The sequence below is a fragment of the Ammospiza nelsoni genome, chromosome 11 (genome assembly GCF_027579445.1).
Source record: "Ammospiza nelsoni isolate bAmmNel1 chromosome 11, bAmmNel1.pri, whole genome shotgun sequence".
In the NCBI taxonomy this organism is placed as follows: Eukaryota; Metazoa; Chordata; class Aves; order Passeriformes; family Passerellidae; genus Ammospiza; species Ammospiza nelsoni.
Genome location: NC_080643.1, coordinates 4,724,233 through 4,748,276, shown reverse-complemented (window position 1 = coordinate 4,748,276; position 24,044 = coordinate 4,724,233). Strand labels below are relative to the sequence as shown.

Genomic DNA, 24,044 nt, shown 5'->3' with positions numbered 1-24,044 from the left:
GTCAATCTGCTTAATGTCTGATTGACATTAAGTAGATAAGCAGTGATTTAACCTTATGGGGTAGATTTCTTCCCATGATGCAGAGGTCGTGCCACACTTGGAAGATGACAAAGTGAATTTTTTAATTTCCTGTCCTACCACAGGCCAGCTCTGTCTGTGTTTGCTGGGAGATGAGGGTGCTCCTTGTTTTTATGTTCCAGATGCTCCTGGGCCGTTCTGACAGGGACCAGCAGAGTGGAAACAATGCTGTCAAATGGCACAGCAGTGCTGTAAATAATTCCATGCGGGGGAAACTCACCTCATTTCAGTCAACACAGAAAGGTTTAATGTGGGATTTATTCATCTGGTCATTCAGCATTTCCCATTCCTGGCAGCCACTCCCCACAGCTGCTCATACTGCACACCCTCAGTGGCTCCAGGGGTGCCAGCAGAGCCCAGAATGCCAAATGATCCAATGCCCCCGGAGCCCCCAGGTCTTCTGCGCCGTGCTTTGTTGTGTTGATTTATCTCTCCATTTCTTACAGACTGATTGAGCTCAAATTGGCTCGCACAGCTGAGCTTCCCCAGCCCCTTGCCAAGCGGTTCTGCAAGAGGTGATTTTTCATTTGTGTTCAGATGTCAGGGCAGGTCCCTGCACCCGTTCCTGCCTCAACCCCTGGTGCCAGAGGTGTCCACTCTCAATTCCTGCCAGGACTGGGCATCTCCTCTACCATCCCCTTGCCCCTCCATGCAAGATTAACCCATGCAATGCCGTTTTCTCATTAGTTTTGCCCTCTAACTTCTCCCCTCTCCTCTCACTCCTGAAATAAATAAGTACTAAGCCCAAACAACCATTCCAACCTCTCCAGTTTGGGCTTAGCACTCATTTATTTTTGAGAGGTTGGAATGGTTGTTATGGCCTTTGAGCAATTTTTTTTTCCTGGGGCCCAATTTTCTAATTTTGTGACAGAAGGTGTTTTCTTATTGCTGTTGACAGCTCTAGCCACAAAATCAAAGCACCTTAAATACGTGGTGAAGATTTTCCTTTGTTGACAGCTGATGGCCCACAATGCCAATATAAAGGGATCAGCCCAATCCAGCTCAATCCATTAATTTATTTAAATCGTCTCTGGGGCAGATGTCAGGCAGGCCAGGCACCCTCAATGCCTGCTGAGGGAGCTGCCAGGTGCTGCTAATAATCCAGATGTGCTAATAATTCCATGAATTACTGAGATTGAAGCAGGTTGGTATTTCCATGCCTTCCAAATTTTGAGCCAGACTAGTCTGACCAAAGCTGCTGATGCCCCTGCCTGTGCTGGGCACTGAGCTGCAGCATCTCCCTCCTCCTGCACCAGCACTGACACCAGCCCAGTGGCAGCAGGCTGAATCTTATGGCACAACTCCACTAAAAGCATTCGAGTTAGGTTACCTTACAGCAGAGAAACATCTCTGTGTTTCTCCCTCACCTCCCTGAAAAGCATTCCTGCAGGAATCCCCAGCGTGGCCTCTGCTGTGCTGCTATCTTTCCTCCACAGAGCAGTTTTCCATGGCATTGAGGAGCCCTCCTGCTCTCAGCCTCCCCCAAGCTTTGCTGGCTGATGTAAACACCCTTCCCCTTCCATCCTGCCTTCCTGGCTCAGCTGCCACTTTCCATCTTATCTTAAAGCCTTTTAATTCCACTGTTATTCCCTCACTCTCTCCTGTAATTCATTCAGCACGCAGCTGCAGAGATATGAGTCCCTGCTCTCCCCTCTCTCTTGGCTCTGCAGACAGTAAAGGTGTTTTACATCCTCACGTTTGTCACCAGGGAATGTCTCTGATTCACTGCCAGGTCACCTCTGCAGCCCCCCAAGGTCCCCCATGCTTGTAAACCAGCTCCTGGGAGGCTGTGGCTGCTTACACAGCACTGTGCAAACCCAGGGCATTGGGAATATTTCTGTGTCTGCTTTGGGGTGCCCTGACCCCCAGGGCAGCACTGACTCTGACCCTCATTCATGGAGAAAGTTTCCCAGACTTCAAGATAGACCGTAACCCACAAAAGTGTGCAATAGATTATAGAGAGCAGTGTAGGTGTGTCACTTGGTGAGAAATTGAGGTTTTGGGGTTTTTAGTGTGTTGTGGATGGAAGCAAGATGGAGGGTACAGGGTGTCACCCTGGGTTTCTTCTTCATGCTACTTCTTCCTCCTTCTCCATGGGTTTGGGTGGCATTTTGTAATTGGGCAGAGAAGGCTACATTGCAGCTCTTTGGGATCAGTTATTGGGTTAAAAAGGAAAATAACCCAGGTGTCAGTTCTTAATTGGATAGTTTAGTCTTAAAAGACCTTGTAACAAGAGATTGTTGGCCATTTTGTGCCTTCTAATAAAAGCTGCTGAATTCATGGTTGTAAGGCTGTTTTATTGATAAGAAATAATAAACACTTGAGTCTGAACATGAACTGCTGCCTCAAGTGCCTTCAATCCAGACCCAGAGAAACCCACAGCTGGCACCCCCACACAGCACCTCAGGGTACATCAGCAGCCTTTGGGCTGCCCCAAAAGTGATGATTTAGGAGCTGGCTACAAGATCTTCTGCCCCTACACTGCAAAGGGAAGCACCATGTTGGGGTATGCTGTTGTTTGTCATCCCAAGGAGCCCTAAAAATCCTCTCTGTGCCATTTCTCACGGGGCAGGGGTTGCCTCTGCAATTCCCAGCCCTCCAAACACCAGACATTTGGGTCAGTGAGGTTCTGAACCTCACCCAGCCTCTACACACTCCTAAACACTCCAGCCTACACACATGGGGAAGCAGAGACATTCAGTGACAGGGGACACGGAGCTCTGGGGTGTGGATGGCACAGGAATCATTGAACCTGCTTTGCTTTAAAAGGCAGTGATGGAAAATCTGGGAGAGGGCAAAAGTTGTTGTAAAAAGAGTTCATTGAGGCCTCATAGGAACAAAAGTCATAGAAAATAGAATCATTTAGGACCAGAGGTGCCTAATTTGGGGAGGGACAGCAGTGCACATGCCTGCAGCATCAGCTGGATTCCTTTGGAGTGGTTTGGATTCCATCAGGACAACTGCAGCAGGAACCCGAGGTGTGCTCAGCCATGCTCTGCTCCTGCCATCTGTGAACCCCCTCAGAAGGGCTCAGAATTTGAATTTCAAATTCCTACAGTGACTGGGTCACCAGGAAATCACCAAGCAAGAAACATTTGTGAAAATAATTTTGTAATGTTTTAACAATCACCATAACATTTGGGTAAGAACTCAACCTGTTGTCAGGCAATTTGCAGGTGGAAAGGGATGAATAAATTATTCCTAGGTATTTTTTTTTTCCCAGACTATTTCACAGCTGTTAGCTGAAATTCCAAACCACTTATTTTTGTTTAACATCCTAACAAAAGAAATATAATTCAGACTTAACGCCTCTAGGAAATGTGTCCTGTGATGAACCTCTTTTGCTGAAAAGCATGTGATGAGTGTTCAATCACAGTGTCTTTGAATGAAGAACTTTTGCTTCCCAGTAACTGCAAATATCAAGAGGAGAATTTACTCTGGATGTTGTGTTTCTAAATTTAGCAAATCAGGGATGAATTTCTTTTTCTGCAACGAAAAAAAAAAGCCTTTCTTCCTGTAAAAATTCAATTGTTTACAATGTCATGAAAGCAGCAAAGCCACAATAAAGAGCAAGAAAGAAAGCAAGGCAAGTGTGGAAATTTCCATCATAGAGACAGGTTCCCTTGGACAGCCAAGGACATGATTTGTGGCAGGTTGAAAAAAAAATTCTTTGAGAGGCATCACAAAAGCTCTCGACTTGCATGCTTGAGGAGCTGAAATTGCCCCTTTCTCCTCCCTCTTCTGCACACTGTACTTCATACAGTGTTTAATTTCAAAGGTCCTGTGGGGCCTGGCCTCTGGCACCGTGACTAACATGAAATGTTCTGGCTGGGAGCTGGGGAGGGGGAGCAGGGGAACAAAGCCCATGGGGAGAGGCTCCCAGGCTGTCACAGACCGGCTGCAGACAGCTAATTAACAGTGGACTGAGTAATTAACAGCTGGGGAGCCAGACAGCGCTGCCTGGGGAGCTCTGGGGAGCTCAGAGTGGGGTCTGTGGGTGCGTGGCCAATGCTCATCCCACATGATCCAAACTCTGCTCCTGCCAGGATGCTCATCACCAGCACAGGCCAGCGTGGTTTGTGTGGGCACCAAAGCTGCTGGGGATGGCACAAACCTGTGCTGTCCTTCTTGTGTTTTCTCTGTTTGGTCTCTGTACAGGTTTAGGAAGCAGAAATTCCTTCACTGGTGCAAACAGGGAGTGGGTTTTGCTCGTGGCAAAGAGTAACACAGGAAAACGTGTGATTTCTCCCCAAAAGCCAGGCATGGTTTATCGGTGACCACCTGTGCCTGCTGGTGGCTGTGTCCCTTCCACACACCCAAGTGCCTCAGCAGATGGAGCTTTCTGTTTGTGACTTTGATGGTGCAGTGCTTCGGTGAGAAATTTAAATAAATGACAGCCCTGTAACAGAGATGATGTTTAGTTTTGATGCTCCACAATGTGAAGTTGTGTCCTTACAGCTTTGTTCATCCAGGGGGATGGAAGCTCTGTCCTTGGGAGGGCACCCAGCAGGTTCAGCCCTCCATGGAGCTGCTCATCCTCAAATCCCAGCACAGGGCCCAGGCCTTTCCCTGCACTCTCCAGTGAGCAGGACAGGACTGTGATAAAGCCAACTGGCTGCCTGATCACCTGGCATGGCTACAAGGGTGTGTGGCTGGGGCTGAACAAGCTGAGACCCTCCTGGTTCACATCCCTGTCCTTGGCTGGCTGTGCTGGACACAGAGACACACAAGGTGTGTGCTCAGCATCCTCAGGGACAGACAGACTGCAAACCCACAGCTGTACCCTGCAGAGCAGCTACAAAATAGGGACAGCCCATCAATGCAGACAGTTCAGCTAGGGAAGGGGATGCTACCTTTAAAATTCCCTTGGGACTGACTAAAAATGCAGCCTTCCTCCAGAAATCTCCATGTATTAATTTATCTCTTTGCCAGGGGCAGCACAGCTCGGGGTGGGGCTAAACATGGGCTCTGCAAGTCACACAGGGCTGCTGAGCCCAGGCAGGGCTGATAGAACAGACCCTGAAATCAGAAATCCCCATTGAAGTACAAATTGCTCTTTACATGCTCCATGATCATATAATACAGAAAAGTTCATTTTCATTAGTTTGCAAATAGCTTGTAAAAGCAGACATTTCCTCTTGCATACTGAATACTTGGAATATTTGCATATTTAGGTAATGACAATATTTTTTTTATGCTGTAGCTTTGCTCGTGATCATAAATCCATAATCCACTTCGAGGCTTTATTGTCCCCCAAAATGTGATGTACTTGAGTTTTTCCAAGTTATGAGCATGCATCTGCAATTCATTAAGCAACTGAGCAACACATTTTCCATTTCACAGTCACTATCTTTGTATGACCTCTTTGGTCTGATGACTCAAACATATTTCATAAATTATTAACGGAGATTACATTATTGAGAGAGGAGCTGTGTAATTACTTGAAGGAGTGCTCAGAATTGGGGTTGTGGGGATCTGCTGAAATCAGAGAGGGAAGGCTGTCAGGAAGACTTCACAGGAGGAGGAAAAGGAGCACAGGAAATTTAAACCCAGAATATTTTCAGATAACTCCCCTCACATTTTCAGGGGAAAATAAATGAGCCTTGCTTGCAGCTCATGACTCTTTCTGTGAATTTTAAATGTCAGATGCTTTAGAGACACAAACCTCCATCCCTCTCTGGCCCTCTGTAGGGCTCCATCTCTCTCTGGCCCTTGGAAATACAAGTTTTGAGGGAGCTGGAACTTCTCTGTCCAATGCTGTGAAGGTGCTCCCTGTGCATGGGTGCAAAGGTGGCAGGTGAATCTGAAGGAAATGTACCCCAGTTTGGGATTATCTGGTCCAGAAAGGACCTGCTGTCTCTGCCCTGGTGTCTGCAGTTTCAGAGTTATCTCAGTAGCTGATTTTCTTTCTATGCAGTTTTCACACACTTTGCCTTGCCCAGCAGCTTTAAATGTCTCAGAGTAAAAGGGTTTGCTGAGCCCATGCTCCAGTTTTGTCTAAATCTAAGCAGCCAGCTGTAACTCTTAAAGTAATAAACATTATTGGTGTTCTGATAAACGGGAGCAGTGTGGCAGAAAAAGCTGTCCTTTCTAATCCATGGAAGGGCTCAGCTCCCATCATATCTGATTACCTTCAGTGTATTCAATCTTCATCTCCAATCATTCAGTGGCAGTTTAATCAATACATCAAAATCATGCCCAGTTCCTGCTGCTTAGGGAACAGCTCGCATCAGAAGTGGTTTCTGGGTTGTGTTCTGGAATCAGGCAAATAATTAAATCAAAGAATGAGTGATAGAAACACTCCTGAAGGAACCTCATTGTTTTCTCTATGATTTATCTGCATTTCCTGGCCTCAGTTTGTACATAACACTGAACTCCAAATAATCCTTCAAATCCTTTCCACACATTAATTCTGAAGGCATCACTGCAGGCCAGTTAAGTGCTACAGATATGTCTCAGAGCAGGTAATCAGAGCAGGGAGAATGCTCTGGTCACTGCTTTATTGCTTTTGCTGATTTAAGACTGTAAAATCTTACGTGAAATTCAGGTCTTAGCTCTTAGCTTATTCAAAATCATAAATCAATGGGCTGCTTTGAAAAAGGTGTCATTAAAAACATGTCTGAGTTCCAACACTAAGTTGTAAATGCTCCTGGACTCCAGAATCTTTTTTCCTTTTGATCAAAATTATACCATGCCTTTCTCCCAGCACTCTTCAGGGATATTTTCTCAAATCCTGATTTCATCATAGTCAAAATACCAATTTTGCTGTCTTCTTCAGCTTTTTCTCTTGCCTATCTCTTTCTTTTAAGCAAACTGAAGGTTAGGAGCCCTTTTTATTTTATGTAAGGGTCAAAACAAATGTAATCAGTTGTGGGAAATAGTTATTTGGAATAAAATAAATAAATATTTATATATTTATTTTATTCATTATATAAATAAATATTTATTTATGGATTTTATTTATTTAAAATATTTATTTATTAATATTTAATGAAATCAATAACTAGTTATTTGTGATGAAATAAAGGGTCTTTTTATTTCACGTACTCATTATTCTTCTTTCTTACAGAACAGTGTGTTGTCCTGCTGTGATCTCCTTGTAGCTGTGTTGAGAAGCCACTGAGAGCAGCTTCACACAGGAATGGAGAAGAGCCAGTCCCAGCCTGCACTGAGGGGGTTCCAAGGCAGGTGCCTTGCTCCAGCATCCCTCCAGATGAAAATATGGGAGATGCACATGGAATTGCACTCAGTGCAGCATTTAACCTTGGTAAAACAAGCCTGGTCCAATTTTCTTGGTGAGCTGAGCAGCAGTGACAGGAATTCCATGAGGCAGGAACGGGAAGGTTCCCTCCTTCCCACAGCAGCCCTGGCTGGGAGCTTGGCTCCGGCAATCACACATTCCTGGGGCTGAGAGCCTGTTCTGATAACTCATGGAGCACTGATAAACAGGCAAAGGAGGAGAGGAGAGGAGAGGAGAGGAGAGGAGAGGAGAGGAGAGGAGAGGAGAGGAGAGGAGAGGAGAGGAGAGGAGAGGAGAGGAGAGGAGAGGAGAGGAGAGGAGAGGAGAGGAGAGGAGAGGAGAGGAGAGGAGAGGAGAGGAGAGGAGAGGAGAGGAGAGGAGAGGAGAGGAGAGGAGAGGAGAGGAGAGGAGAGGAGAGGAGAGGAGAGGAGAGGAGAGGAGAGGAGAGGAGAGGAGAGGAGAGGAGAGGGCTGTGTGCCCTGTAGCACCTTCCAGCTCAGACCTGTGCCTCTCCCCAGCTCCAGCCCTTCCCTGGAATTCATGGAGCTGTCACTGCCTCAGTGAAACTGCCAGCTCTGCCCTGGCTTCAGAGAGAGATGGGCTGGGGCCAGCCTTCAGGTTACCATCAAATTACAATAATCCCATTCTTCTTTTGATCAGATTTCCTCCTGCGTTTTCAAACACAAGTACTGGAATTCTTCTGAGGTCAGGTCACTTGCTTGAAGTAATTTTTTTCTGCACTCTGTGCATTTTTTCTTTTCATCCTCAAGGGAGAGCACTGACTTTTTTTTTTTTCTTTTCCCCCAATATGTTACCTGTTTTTTTTTACATATCAAACATCCTAAGAATAGCGATATACCTCATGTGTGAGGCACAGGTTGGCCTCCAGCTGTGACAGCATGTGTTAGATTCTATATTATAATTGTTTTCTGCTCTGATGTATTACATAGAGAAAGATGGGGCCTATCTCAGAAGCACTGATGTGGCTATAATGTGCTTAAATTGTTTTTTGAGGACAACAAGGCTGCTGGGGCAAGGGGGTTGGTGTATTTGGGGCTCTGCTTTTGACAGCACTGTAGGAAAAAGGTGTGTGTTAGCCTGTTGTCTTCAGCTCCTTCACCTCAAACAATCCTCTTGGGCTGCACCAGATGGTACAGAAAATAACCACACAGACAATTCTCCACAATATGTATTAAAAAAAATAAAAATCAAAGTATTTGATTGTAAAACACTGTGATAAGCCTGATGCAGCCTGAACACCACCTGGCTTCACTCTCCTGTGAACTGGGATTTTCATTAGGCTTCCTGCAGCTGGATTTTCAAATTGAATTGTTTTAGTTGAAACAATTTTCCCTTTTCATTTCAAAATACTATTTCCCACTCCCTCTGCTTCCTCCAAGGAAAGCCTGTGTGCTCCTTCCCCATGCCTGCTCTTTCCTGACAGCAGGACACCATTATCCAGATACCCAAACATTGCATCCCTCACCCTCCAGCCCCTAAGGATGGTTTTAGTGGGATATTTTATTCTCTGCCCTGCAAGGCCCGTCCTGGGGTCAGATCAGGAGCTGCATGAAGTGGCTGAGTGTGTTGGGTGCAGGATCAAAGCCATCCATGGCCTGGCTGTGCATCCCATGGCTTTCAGCAGGACTGGGGCTGTCAGCATCCTGCTTTTCTCCTGGGAGCAGAATAAATGGATCCACACTCACAGCAAACCCCCAGCACCCACTGAGAGCACAGGAGGAGGAATTGATGGCAAGGAGATGTATATTTTGGGACTACAAGATTGTTTTTAACCTTGTCAAAGGAAACCACCAAAACTGAGAGGAGCACAATGAAGAGCTGCACAGCTCCCAGCCCCACAGATTATGTATGGCCACTTTGGCCATGCATTATTTATCACATCTACATTATTCTGGTTTTCTGTGTTTTGCACAAGTCTGGCTTACAAAAGGCTGGCATAGAAGAGCACTTTTTGTTCCCTGGGCTTTGCTGTGGGGAGAGAAAATGGTAACATGTGGTGGGATCCTGCATAAAACACTGATGAAAAATGAGCAAGCTTGTCACTGGAGTCAGAGCATTGCTTTTTAAATGGAAACCAATTGAGTAGTTAATTTTTAAGTAAATTGCCCTTGTTTCTCATAGTAAGCCATTTTGACAGTTGTGTTGACAGTTACCCAATTAAATGTGAATATTTTGGTGGCATTTGAGTGCAAACCAAGCCAGGTGTTTCAAGGGCTGCACAGATCTAATTTCTATGAAGGAGGACAGTCCATTCCCCTCCAGGCACTGAGTGGCAGAATTCCATTATGTTTTGTAGAGGAAACCTGCACTGCAAGCAGCAGCTCATGATGTTGCCAGAGGTGGTGTGTGATGTGCACCAAGGAAAAAGGTTATCTGCTCCTGCTGTAATCTTTTTATTGCACAAAAGCAATAAAATTTGCTTTGAGCACTTTGTGAGGATTTTCAAGCCTCCTCCTTGGCCAGAGGGAGGGTGGGAGCACAGGGACATGGATCCTCTCTGCTCTAAGCAGCACCAGGGGGGAAAATCCAACCAGAGAATCCAAACAGGAGGAAAAATGTACTGAATGGGGAAGGTTTGAGGGTGGGAGGAGGTTTTTGCTTAAATATGTGAACTTTAAATGATAATTTCACTCACTGGAAAGCCTCAGGAAGGTGTGGGCTGAGGGGAGTTGGCATTCCTGGCTGCAGAAATGCTCCTCTGCTTTGTGCTCACACAGGTCTCCAGCACCATGGGCGCTCCAGCATAGCAGGACCTCTGTTATCTCTCACATAATGCTCAAAAAATCCTCATCTTGGGAAGCTGCCTGCCTTTGTCAGCCCCTTTTAGTGGAAACAACCTCTTTTTTTTTTTTTAATTTCAAAACATAAAAAACAACTGGAATATGAAGTCCGTTTGCTCAAGATGCCAGGAAATATCCATCCAACTTTTTATTCCTGCTTAAGCCAAGAGGATTTCTTGCAAATGCAGCACAAATATGTACAAGCAATAATTTTGACTCATGTGGGGCCCTCTGGCTTATCCACTTTCCTGGACTTTGGCATCCCCTGTGGGAGTGAGAAAGGAAACAAAGCTGTTCCTCTTTGGGGGAAGGGAAACTGAGGCACCAAACCCATGATCTCTGCCTCTGACTTGAATCCTGCAGGGTGCAGAACCTGAAACTCGTGCACCATCAGCCTCCCACCATCCCTGCTTGGGTTTATTTGGGTTTTGGGAATTATTCTCACAGAATAATGCAGAAAGTTGAAATAATGGGACAAGAGACTGTTTGTTCCTGTTGCTGTTGGCCAGTTGCTATAGGAGATTTCAGCTCTCCCCTGCTCTGCTGGGGGAGATCTTTTCACGTGCCCGAGGGATGCATAAAAGATTTGACTTTCCAGGCACAGTTTTGTGCTTAAAATCTCTCCTAGCACAGATTAAAGTACTTCTTTCTGATTTAGCAGAAAGGCTGGATGGAACACAACGTGGTTTTCATCCAGCTTCAGCTGCCAGGCTCAATTAGGGGAGAATTAGGAGTTTGCCTGATGGGAATTGTGCTGACTTAAAGGCTGATTTTCCCTTTTCCACTTGATGGCTGGTGGATGCTCAGCCCCCATCCCACTCAGATATACTTGAAATACAGGAGGAGAAAATAGCGTCAAGCACAGCTGGAGAGTTCCACTTTTGTGCCTTTGCCATTTTGAGGGGAACTGGCTCCATCCACTGGGGTTTCCTCCCTCCCTGGGTCACCTGGGAGGAGCAGAATTCACATGAAATCCTGGTGTGAGCCAGAGTGTCTCAGCCTGCCTGGAGCCAGGGGCTGGCCTGGGGCCACACTGCTGAGTCTGCAGCTTGGGGAGAGTAAATAGACATTAATGTGGCACATATCTATATAAAAATATCCAGAAGGATGAGTATTCTTTGCTTAAAATCTCTTTGAAAGTTACTTCTGTACTGCAGAGACATTCCCAGCTGGCCCAAAGGCCTTTACATCAATGCAGCCACACTTTGAACTACACCAGGAGCTCTTCTGCTTTCATAGCAGGGTATTGAAAACCATCCTCCAAAATGTAAGTGAAGGAGAAATAAATTGTTTATTACTTAAAGAAAAAAAAATTAGCTTCTTCTTGCTCTCTGAAACCTGTCTGCTAATGTATTTAAGGACTGTATCAACCCCTCAGATTGTATGAGACTTTCTCAGGCAAAGCACAACCCCCTAATCTTGCAATACATTATGACTGAGCATTTTAATGAAAGAAATGTGGAAATTATAAGATTTTAGGGTGAATAAGTAACTTAGTTGCCCATCCTGAATTCCTAGATGCTTCAGGAATAAGGCTGCTCATTCCTCTGTTTCTCCTTTGTTGGGATCATCTTGTTCTGGCAAAAGCAAAAAGAAATGTTACTGAAGAAATGATTTTGTACCTTTGATGCCAAAGTGAAGGAAGCTCTGGCTGTGGTTAAAAGTGTTGCTGCAATGTAGAAGGTGCAGATCCTACCTTATCTTGTATCACTGCTAGATGGCATAAACCAGCCACTTTTGTCCACTGGGAAATTTTAAATGAATTAATTATTACTTGCAGAATAGGATAATGGAGAGACAGAAAAATAAGGTGAGAATAAATTGTAAAAACTATGGAAAATAAACTATAGAAACTGAGAATGGAGCACAGGAATGCATCTTGCAGGTCACAGGTAATTTATAGCTTTAAATGGTATTTTAATTTTATGGAATTCCTGCCTGATTTATTCCTCTGGTTGAAACAGCTTTTCCCAAGCAACTCCATGTTACCAGTAGCATGAGAGGTAATACAAATTCTTTTGGCAGGAGCATCCAGTGATGGAATAGCAAACATTGCATTACTAACCCCAATAATGCAGGGAAAACATCTTTCTATTGTGCAAGCAGACAGCAACAGAACACAGAATTTCCCCTCAGGAATAGATCGAGCTCTTACAACAAAAGCTTGTGAAAGCCTTTGTTCTGATCCCTAAGGATTTTATGATTGTCACACAATCTATGTAGATCAGCCATTCACTCTGAGAAGCAGACTTTGTATTTCTGTGATAGCTGGCTGCTGTTTGAATAGCAGGAAAAAATAAAATGAAATAAATAAAAAATGAATTTTAAAAATGAAATGAAATGAAATAAAATAAAATAAAATAAAATAAAATAAAATAAAATAAAATAAAATAAATAAAGATGTGCTTTGACCATTTTGAGAAATATAAATTTTGTTTCTTTGGGGTTTTTTTGAAGGAAGAAGCAAGAAGAAGTCTGAAATGCCCAGCTGGATAGTGTGTCTCTGACTGACTGCAGCTAGACCTCAAAGTAGCCTCTAAATATCTATATACAGCTTTTGGTAGTGGGTTTTGTGCTCCAAATCCACTCTGTCCTTAGCTGCATCTTTACATGAAGCCCATGTCCTGATTAGGTTTTGCTGGGATATGTATCACTATCCCAAATATTCTGTGAGCTAATACTTGTCACACATTCAGTGGTCCCCATCTGATTGAGATGTTTTCTCAACACAGAGAAAAAACAGGGGGGATGTTGCTGATGCTGCCTGTGGTTGTTTTAGAGCACTGAGTGTGTGTATAATGTTCATTCCATGCAAGGAGCCTGCACATGACCATGGCCAGAATTACTGGAGCTACCATGGTGACACATTTTTCAAGTGATATTTGCCAAAGGTGTTTTTATAAAACTCAAAACCCAGGATCCTGAGAGACACGGCACTCAGCAAGTAGTGTCCTTAGATTATAATAATTCATAAGTGATGGCTTGCTGATCATTGGAGAGTGATATGAGGTCATATTTGTTCAACTAAACCTGATTTCCTTCAATCTTGTCACAAACAGGCTGTACCTTGCAATGGTTTAATTCATTAAATGAATACTTACATGTGTTTTACCCCAACCAGGAGCCCACACTTGGGCCAAAATAGTAGGACCCAAATGGGAAAACAAACCATCAGCATTTTATACTTGTCTACATCCAGATTACCCCTCCTTGCCATCTTTATGAAGTGCAGGGCTGGTGTTTGCCACTGCTGCTCCCTTCCGTCTCCCCTTGTCATTAGCATTCCCCTCCCTGCCAGCTCCAGAGGGGAGCTGTAATTAAAATTCAGTCTGACAGAGAATGTCAAATGCAAAGAGTCCCTTTTGCACAGAGTCTTTGCACAGAGCTCCTGCTCATTCTGTGGTTGCTCGGTTCAGTGTGCTTCTTTCTAAGAACAAATGGGCAGGAGGAGGTTGGGCTCCCACAATATCCTACAGCAATTTTGTTTAGGTCATTTTCTTGACCATTAAATGCCATGCCATTTATTGGTTCTTTCTTGCTTATAAAAGCGAAGCAATAATCCATGAATTATTTCTCTTCAGAGCCTGGATGTGCTCAGTGTAACAGAATATTGTCCCTGCAGCAAGGGCAGCTCTCTCAAGGCTGGCCCTTTTCAGCTGCCACTCCTTGGGGATGTGCAGGGAGGGATGAAAGAAACCAGTTTAGAGCAGAGCTTCCTAGTGTGGAACATCTCCCCCAGCTTCACCTGGATGATCTAGGAAGCAAGAAATAGATGGCAATGCTTCAGCAAGGAGGCCTTGAGGTGAGGTTGGTGTTTGAGAAGTGTGACAGTGCTCACAGGGGTTTTCAGGATGAGGGAAGAGACGTAGATTTGACTCCATATTTCAGAAGGCTTGATTTATTATTTTATTATATATATTACATTATAACTATACTAAAGAATAAAAGGAAAAGTTTCATCTCAGAAGGCTAGCTAAGCTAAGAATAGAAAGGAAAGAATGATAACAAAGGTCTGTGGCTCGGACAGAGAGAGAGAGCCAGCTCTGCCTTGAGTGGTCACTAATTCCAAACATCCACACGAGACCAATCACAGATCCACCCGTTGCGTTCCACAGCAGCAGATAATCAATGTTTACATTTTGTCTCTGAGGCGTCTCAGCTTCTCAGAAGGGAAAAAATCCTAAGAAGGGATTTTCATAAAAAGATGTCTGCGACAGAGAAGGGCTTGCCAAAGGTGTCTGGGGGTCTGATGGGTGTGGGGCTTGGATGAATGAGAGGAATTAGAGATTGGCAGTGGCCCTGCACCAGCTCAGCTCCCCCTGACCACTGAAAGTCAGGAGATCACCCAGAGAGGACACAGGACATCCCAGCAGGACAGGATGAGGAGGATGTGGAGGATGAGGAGGATGGAGCAAGGACCAACAGGGCTTTCCCTGGCAACAAGGACAGGACTCAAGGGTCTTGTTCCATCAGGGAATTCTTTACACCAAGTTTGCCAGTCAATTCCATTTGCTGATGAACCTCACTGAATCCCACTTGTCTTTGAACCTGGCACTGGTGAGACCCTTGGTTGCTCTGACCTCGGTGCAGGTGTCACAGTAAAACCAGGGGTGATCACTGTGGGCACGTTGCCTTTAGGTAAAGGAAACTTTAAAGACTCTTGAGTAAATGTCCGTGAAAGAGCAGGGCAGCAATAAAACTCGTAAAACTATAACAAAACTCACACTAAGAGCAAAACTGCCAGTGAAGTGAGGACGATGTTGGGGTGCAGCAGATCCACACCATCATCACAGGGCTCTCCCTGGGCTTCTCAGAGCAGAATAATGCTGCTGGAGCAGGTGGGATAATCAAGGCCATGATATCCCTGGAAAGCTGGGACATATCAAATCTATTGGAGTGATTATAGAGCTAATGAGGAGAAGCTGTGTGTTCTCCCTGGCGGGGTATTTAGGCAGGCAGGAGGGGGCAGAGCTCTCCCTGGGCTGTCTGGCAGTGCTTGGGAGGGCTTCACTGCAGGGCTGCAGCTCCCTCTAGCACAAACACCCCTGGAAGTCTCAGCGTCCTGCATTGCCCTTCAGGAGGAGCAGATGAGTCAGGAAGAAGAGAGAAGCTCCAGCTGGGATCCCCTTTTTGACCTGTAAGTCAACCCCTGGGGCAGCTGTGTTCCCACATGAGGGGTGTTGGCTTAGCTGTAAAAGGAGATTAAAGATGAAGTGGCTGTGTTGCCAGGCCTGTGGATGTTGAGCCGAGTCACTGTGGGAGCTTAGGAAGCTTCCCAGTGAGCAGAGGGTTTGTTATTATGTATTAATGATGGAAAATATAACATCACTTTCTTCTGAGGTGTGGGTACTCTGGTAGCTGGCATTGTTGAGCACAGAATTTGTTCCTGGGAGGATTTCTTGACACTTGGAGCTCATTGAAATCTATGAGCATGAGTCCAATGACTTAAATGTGTTTTAATTTATCCCTGGGCTGCTGCAGGCTCTGAGCAGGAGCTCTGTTTCTGTGTTAGCTACAGTGCCCTGCCTGGGCTGTGAGGGGGACACCAGCACCTTCCCCAGTTTATCCATTAATCCATTCTGGGATTTTCTTCTCTGGGCTCTCCCCTTGCTCCTCCCCAGCATTCCTGTGGTACTTGCAAAGAGCAGCTGCATGCCTGCTGTGCCATGGCTGTTGGCACCCCTTGATCTCAGCTTTGTGTCCCAAGATGTGTCTGTTTGTCCCTGGGTGTCTGTTTGTACTTTGACTTACCCCACCTCTCTTAGGACTAGAATATTCACCAAATGCCATCCAAAATCAGTGGTAGAGAGGTTAAAGTTTTAGAAATTTTAACCAAGTTTTAATTTCAGCTGCTGTAATTAGCACTTGGGCTCTGAGAGCACACATGGAGCTGGTGGTGAAAGCTCCTTCTATCCTCAGTGTAGAGGAAGGAGACTTGCTCTCAGCTATCAGCCTTGGTCAGCAATGACCTTTTCTTCTTTGACACTTAGCTTATGATTTTTTACCATGTTTGTGCATGTGAAGAACAGAAAAAGGCCCAAGAAGCAGGTGGGGTTGTAAATTGGGTGTGTGAATCCCTTGATGGGAAGAAAGCTCTTCCCCCTCTGGTTTCCTCCTCTTGTGATTTACCAGCAAGGCTGTAGAGTACAGGGGATCTTCCAGCTTGTCCTGTTTGATTTCAGGTGGCTTGGTCCTGACTGAGGCCAGGGAGCACTGCAGGAGAGTGTTGGAGTGTGTAAAGCATGTGCACTGCCCTCCCCAAAGCTTCTTTGTTAAACAGAAGAAATGATGTTAACTCTCTGCTTGATGCTTCTCTGAATATGATCCAGCATCATTCTGCAGGCAATAAAACCCGGTGTCAAAGCACCAAAGTAATTTATTTTACCCATTCCATCCATGCCCTCCTACTCAGGATGGAATAATGCACACCAGCTGTACTTTAGAGCCTAGCTGGCTTTGAACATTACAAAGATATAAGCTAAATTCAGGAAATTACCTTGCTAAGGGTTCATTGAAGATTTCCATATATGGTGCTTATTACTGTTATTACAAATGAATTCATTGGAAACTTAATTAAGTTCTCAAAAAGAAACAAATGGGTTTCTATCTATTAAGAACACTGGCCAAGCTTACTTTTGGCATATTTCCTTGTCCTGTAAAGGTTTTCAGAACATTGCTTTTCTCTGAGTAATCTTGTTACTAATTTAAGCCTTGGGGTCAGCACCAGCCTGCTGTCTAACATGGGAAATGTTGATAACTGCAATGAGCTGCACCTGTAGCCAGGGATGCTTTAAATATTGAACTCACTGCTCTCAAATAACACTCTCAGAGGGCTCACAGTTACTTTTCCTGCCTGTGGCTCCTCTGTATTTCAGTGTGGATATTTGAAAAAAGCATCTTCAGTTCTAGAAGGAAAGGATGCTGTGTTATGTCACCAGATTATGCCATATGTGATGGTGATTATACACATATATATATACATATAATTACATTGCCCAAATTAACCTTGTGCCTGAGAGTTTGGTGGAGGAGACCAGCCTGGGGTGGGACTTGGTTGCTGGAGTACTGAAGCTAATTTAAAATAATGTATTTCATATATTTGCTGCAGATCTCTGAGGACATGAGACAGCCATCCTGAGTTTGGAGTTATACCACAGAAAAGTGGGATTTGCTGATTGGTTGTAAGGTAAGGCTTTTTATGAATTTAGCAACAGACAGGAAATGATGTAATGCTTTGGTCTCTTTGGTCTTTCTAAACTAGCTGTACACTTCTGCCTCATTTATTATTTAGAGCTGATATGTTGCTTTATGTGGTGGGGAATTTGTGCTCTCAGATATTGATTTGGTGAAAAATCATAGTTCCACTTTGGTATTTCTATTTGAGCATGGAAAAATAAGCTATTGTCAACTGTGTGGAGGCTGCAGCTGCCCCAGGGCATGGTGTGATCTTGGGGTGATGGAGCCAATAATATTAATAATATTTCTAATAATAATAGTAATGAAAAGGAGACAGAGGAGTAAAACTCAAACTACAATTGCTCATCACTCACTGGCCAATACCCAGCCCATTGCTGAGCAGTGATCAGTGGCTCCAGGTTGTGTCCTGAGTGTGACATTCTCTGGTTTGGAGCACCCCTTTGGCCTCTTTGGGACAGCTGTCCCTGCTCTTTGTGTTCCTGCTCACTGGCAGAGCATGGGAAGCTGAAAGGTCCCTGACTCTCTGTCAGCCCTGCTCAGCAGCAACTAAAGCACCAGTGCGTTACCAATGTTGTTCTCACCCTAAATCCAGAACACAGCACTGTACCAATTACTTTGAGGAGCATTAACTCTATCCCTGCCCAAACCAGGACATTATGGATACCCAGCCCATCCCCTCCCAAGGGACAGAGATTCAGCTCAGGGGGTGTCAGACAGAAAATGAGCTGCTCTTGTGGCATTCCTGAAAGACCTCAATCCCTGCTTTCACTGGGGAGAAAGGGGCTGCCTTAATGAATTTTGGGCAAAATCTCTGACTGGGAATTGGAGTTAGGGCAAAAATAATTCTTTTATTTAGGGTGAGATCCTAGGCGTACTTATATCTATGTAAGAATTTTTTTTCACTCCCAAAATGGATTATACGCACCAGCAAATAAAAGGTTGTGCGTATTTTCATTGACTTATCCTAGAACTTAGCTGTGCCCAGCCTGCTTTCTAGTTGGAGTCTGGTAGGGGTGTAGCAAGTACTGGGCAGGTTTTGGAGGGTGACAAGCACAGGGAAGGGTGGAAAGGATGTGCTCTGGGCCCTTTCCCAGCAGGACTGGAGCTCCGGGCAGGGTGGAAGCGAGTCAGCAGCACCATCTGCTGCAGGCGGCCAGAACGGCAGCAGTGGGAATTAACTGTGGCTTTCAGGGCTCAGATGCTGACTGCAGACCGCGCTGTAAATCACACAAACATCAGGCTGAAGCTGCCCAGCGAACAGCAATGGGCTCAGCTGGTGCTCCAGGAGAAACACGAACCCCGATGTAAATCTGCCTTGCTAAAATAAGAAATGTCAAGTTTGTACAGAGCCTTTGAGGCATTTCAGATGGAAAGGAGTCAGGGGAAGTAAGCCTTCCCTAATTATAGAAGTTGGTCAAAACCTCTGATTTAATCCCAGAAAAGGAGGAAGTTCAGCTGTGACCTCTGTATCAGAGAGCTATAGGACACAGCAGTTTTGGGACAGTGGTGGCACTTGGTGAGGTCATTAAATGAGAGGACTGACACTGCTGTGAGAGCTGTTTGGAAATCTCGCTGCTGCCCTTTTCCACCCTATAATTGGTAAACTGTTTTCCTGCAAAGAATGGAAAATTGAGCAATGTGCTGAAGGCTTGATCCAAAGCATATTGGTTTCAAAGCCCATCCCAAAACTTGAGCTGCAGGGGAATTCAGAGTGTACTCATCCCAGTAAATCTTCACTCAGAGCAGTAGAGAACAAATTTATTTTTCAACAAACATATAGGAAGTGCCAGACAGGTGCACCAACCACCTGAAAATGTGGGTACCACATTTTGAACTGATCAACTGATCTCAGCAACTGGAAATCCTGTGGAAATGGTGTTGAACATTTTTCTCAGGGACCTGTAAACATGAATAACCTAGAAACTGCTTGTAGGTCTATATGGTGTCCTTGAAATCTTTTCCATGGGAGGAGTGGAGGTGCCCAATACCAGGTCCTTGTCAGACTGATGAGCAGATTAGGGATTTTGAGGGAGCTCCCCTGGGCATGGCAGGATGTCTGACTGAGGCTGGGATGCTCTGGGGCCCTTGGCCCTGCTCCATCTTGCTCAATGCCCAAGAGCAAAGCACAGAGGAGTGTAAGGAGACACTCCAAACAGCCAGGCTGTTGCATCTGTTTTCCAACAAGGCTTGTTCTGCACCCAGCAAGGGCAGCCCAGGGCTGTTTGTCCTATCCAGGAATGTGTGTTTCCAGTAAGCTCCTCTCATGAGAGGAAGGCATGTTCAGGAAACCCAGAGCAATTTTATTTCCTCATTTCTAGACACACAAACAAAAAAAAAAAAAAACCCCAGCAAAACCCAAAAATGTTGTCAGAAACTCCCAGCAGGATTGAAAATTCTGGTGAGTGGAGGGCATTGATGAGGAGGGGCTTGGAATTGGTCCTGTGGGACATGGGCCAAGGAACCCCCAAAGCATCCCAGTACCAGGAGAGTGCTTGGATGCCCACTACAATATCATGCCACTACCTGAGCCAGAGTGTACAGTCAGCCTTCTGTGGGGGCTTTGGAAAGCAGAGTCCAAAACTAGGATGAGAATTTCCGAAATTACTGTTAGCTTAAAGAGCTGCATCATAAAGGGGCAAAAGTAATTTTAAATGCAAAGTTCTGCCTTAGCCCTGTACTTTGCAAAGCCCCGTTGATAGTACAAATTTTACTTCAATCTCAGTCCCACCCCTGATGTTTGTGCTGGGAGCAGGGCTCTACCTTATCCTCCAAGTGGAAGGTACGCAGGCCTCTTAGAGAAAGCCCCAAGTTCACCCTCTATATTTATTTTGGGGACAGGCTAAGGAAGGATCTAAGATCCTGACCTACAGTTACATCAGCTTATTCAGCTTCAGCAGCCAGAGCACGTGGCTATTAGTAATCTAGTGAAAAATGTAACAGCACTTGCTTAAAAATAAACAGCCTACTCAAAAAAGGAAGTTACAATAAATAATCTGCATGAGAGGTAGCAATAAAAACTTCATGGCTGGGGTCATAATTGGCTGTAGAAACACATGTCTGCAGAGCAGGAGGTATTGAATATTTCCCTCCATACATCTTGCCACTGAAATTTTCCCAAGTGGAAGAAAGCAAAAGCTCCCAAGCCTGAGTGCCTGGGAAGGAGACATCACTGTATTTAGAGTCACCTCAGTGCCTCTGCCCACACAACTTCCTTTCTTCAAGTCACGCTGGAGAGAGAAAATGTTTCCCCTCCACTTGCTCAACAGAGCATGGTGAGCTCATGAGCAGGAGACTTCAACTTTCAAAGGTTGGACTCGGATGAGAGCTGGTTTCCCTCGTTATTTATGTTTTCTTCAGCAGCTCCCCTGAACTGAGGCACTCTCTGCTAAACTCATATTCACCAGCTTTCACTCCTCCTTGTCTGGAAAAGTTGTTGCCAGTGGCTGTGGTCGGCCTGTGAGTAATCCTCCAGAGTTACTGCAATCCCAGATAATCGGGACTTGCCAGATGAGACAGGGACAGCCCAACAGGGGGGTGGGAGAGGTTGCTGCTTACATCTTCTTTCTGCTGGTTTTGAGTAATTTCAGCTCAAAAATGAGTTGCTTAAAAGCTGCTCTAAAATAGAGTGGTAAAAGCAGACAGACTCCCACCTGGCTTTGTACCACCCCAGTCAAAGAGAGGACCCAAATCCCATTTCCAGGGAAGAGACAGATCCAGACCCCAATAAAGCCATGGCAATGCTGCCAATCTACTGCAGCTCTGACCTGACAGAGTTCAGAGAGTTGTTCTTAACTACAACATCCCACCCTGTGTTGCAGAGATGATATCCTCCCACACATGTTGATATTGTTCTCCAGAAGGCGTGTGGTTTTTTATTGTGCTGGTAGAGTTAGATGAAACTAATGAGTCAATGGTCCCACATTTTTTAACAGATGGTTGAGATACAGCAATTTTGATTTTAGTCAGCTGATGTGCTCCAGTGCCTCTGTGTTTTGGACTGTTAGGATTACACCTGTAGGGAAAAGAGGCTTGAAATGTCTGTGGATGCAGATTGTGGAGTGATGGTCCTTGCTGAAGGAAGCCTTCCATGGGTTTTAATACCCTTCAAGGAGAGTGGTGTCCTTGAAAAAGAATAAAATAGTGTCCTGAGAGTGACTGGAACATCCTAATTAGCCCCACACCAAGAACAAGCTGGTTGCTCTCAGTGATGTCAACCTGGTTTCATTGCACATCTTCACCCTCTCTCAAGCCATGGTGTTCTTATTCATGCTGGGCAGTACCACTCTGAGGAAGCAGTCACTGGCTACAACAGGGCTACTCATGGCAGGCACCAATACCCAACATGAGTAAACAGCTGTACGTGTGTGATGGGGTGTTCACAGCTCTTGAGGGGCCTCTGGTTTGCAGCTCCAGGAATGCATGCACACTAATGCCGAATTCCAGATAAATGCCCTCAAGGTTGTGCTGGCATTTCTGCAGAGCCAGAAAAACAAAAGGGTTTCAGTGATTTTAGTTGGTAAGCTTTCTTGTCCTCTATTCTGAACTGTTTTCCTTCCTGTCATTTTCTGGGTTCTGTTGACTGAGCTCAGAAGCTAGGAGAAGCAATGTGTGTGAAAAATAGGGTTTATAGACCTTGTGGTACTTGAATTCCTGCTTTAGAGTGCCCATACTGGCGGATCAGAGCACGGCAACCAGCTTGAAGATTGCAAAAGTTGTCAAGCACGTTGCAATGCTCAGTTTTGGCATTTTATGGATGACTCTAAGGAGTGTATTTGTAGCTTCCTGTGTTGACTGTGTAGAAAAGCCATCACAAAAGAGCTGCTTGACATCTTGGACCCATTGTGTAGAATGATCCATGTACCTCCAGGACAGAGATGTTGGGCTGCCAAGTATGATGGCAGGGATTCTCAACACCAGGGATTTTGGGCTCCTCTGGCACTCAGTCCACAGGTATTTCAACAAATCCCAACCTGAAGCGTTTCAGAGGAGCTGGGAATGGGCGAAAGGAAAAGCTTTGTTTAGAGAATGGAAAAATCCCATTGCCTGTGCCCTCTCCATAGACTCCTGGAGGTGGGAGGGTGCTTTGAGTGGCATTCGTAGAGGCTGCCAGTCCCACATAATTCACGTAGGAAGTTTCTCACTGTTACAGTCTTCAGGGACATTTCTTCCCCCTTAGTGACCTAATTTTGGTGAGTGAGCAAGTGTTTGGAAGGACTTTCCTGCCTTTCTGACTGCAGCTCAGAGCCAGAAAGGCAGGACCCAGGTTCAGAGGTTTCCTGGTGGCACCCCACAATTTTGCCCAGGAGCCCCTGGTGTCCACAAGGTGACACTGAATGGACAGAATGTGATAATGTTGCTAGAATAAATAGAACCTTAAGATATTAAAGCAGCAAAAAGCAAGCTTCAGATCCCACTGAGAGTAACTGGATGTGGCTCACTGAACTTTCACAGGGCTTTGCCAAAAGAAAGTAACTTTTTTTTTTACACAAGGCACATGATTTTCCTTTGAAAATATGTTTACAGAATAGAGCCCATTGCTTCATCAGTCAGTGAATCCTTGATATTTTCATTTATGTGGTTTCTTATTCAACACGTGTTTGAATCATAAGACTTCTGCCCCTTTATCTGAATTTATCTGCTGGGAGCATTTTTAAGAGTGAAATGTCAGTCAGGTGCATGCCAGACATGCAACAGTTTTTTCTCTGCTCCCCGACTCAGTTCTCTGGAATTCCCCTCTGCTTCCTTCTCATTTTTCATGTCCTCTTTATAGCAGAGAACAGACACAGGGTTTTCTCTGACCAAGGGAGCACAGTGAGGTCCTAGGACCAGCTCCTTGCTTAGCATCTTCAATCCATTGGCATCGCACCAGGAGATCCTTTTGTCTCCCAGATGAGTCTTTGAAGACTCCTCATATTTCCTTTGCTGCTCTGTTCTGGTTTGGTGCTGGAAGGTCCCTGCAAGCTTTTGATGGGCCCAGAACCAGACAGCAGCTGTTGTGCTGCTGAAGTGTTTTGCAGGTGGGTTTTTCCTTGGCTTTATTGACACAGCAAAGGAAGGGACAACCAAACGAGTCAGGAGCATGGGAAGCTGTGGGTGCCCACCCAGACCTGTCAGCAGGTGAAGCACTCCTTGTCCTCTGGGTGTCTCTTGTTTCTGATCTCTTGTGCTGCAGCTGCATGGAGATCTGAGGATGTGGGCAAAGCTGGAATAGGAACAGAATGTCATTACTTGTGATGGATTATTTCTTCATGCTGAGTGTAGGAGAAACCGTAAATATATGCAATGACATGGCATTAGCATACTTCTCTCTTCACAATAATAATGCAATTTTCTAGAAAATATCATAGAAATCCTGGCCAGAATTTGAATAAGTGAAATAGATATTTGTTTTTCCCACATTTAGTTTTTCACTTAAAATAATACACCTAGGTGTCACCAACAGCATGATGCATGGGCAAGAATGACAAAGAATAAACATGGGGGTGGTGTGATGCTGAGCAGAGGCAGCTTGATGTTTGGTGGTTTAGGCAAGGCATGTTTAGGACAAAAACACTGTACCTAAAATACATGATCTTGCATGTGTGCCCCTGGTAGCTGCCCCAGAACATTCTCCTGGCTGCTGTGTGCACTGATATCACAGGCAAATGCAGCTGCTGGCATTGATGCCTGTATCACATGCACTGTATGAGAACAGGGCAACATCTGGCATTAAGTATTTCAGGCCCCCA

At 45.1% G+C, this 24,044-nt stretch overlaps 1 protein-coding gene across 1 annotated transcript in view; it reads left to right on the top strand.

Moving 5' to 3' along the window:
- The first annotated feature begins 15,101 nt into the window (after positions 1-15,101).
- MITF (melanocyte inducing transcription factor) overlaps positions 15,102-24,044 on the top strand; it is a 118,805-nt gene continuing 109,862 nt past the window's right edge. The window contains exons 1-2 of the mRNA XM_059479839.1: positions 15,102-15,256; positions 17,228-17,305. The gene's annotated coding sequence lies outside the window, so the exon portion shown is untranslated. The remainder of the gene's footprint in view (positions 15,257-17,227; positions 17,306-24,044) is intronic.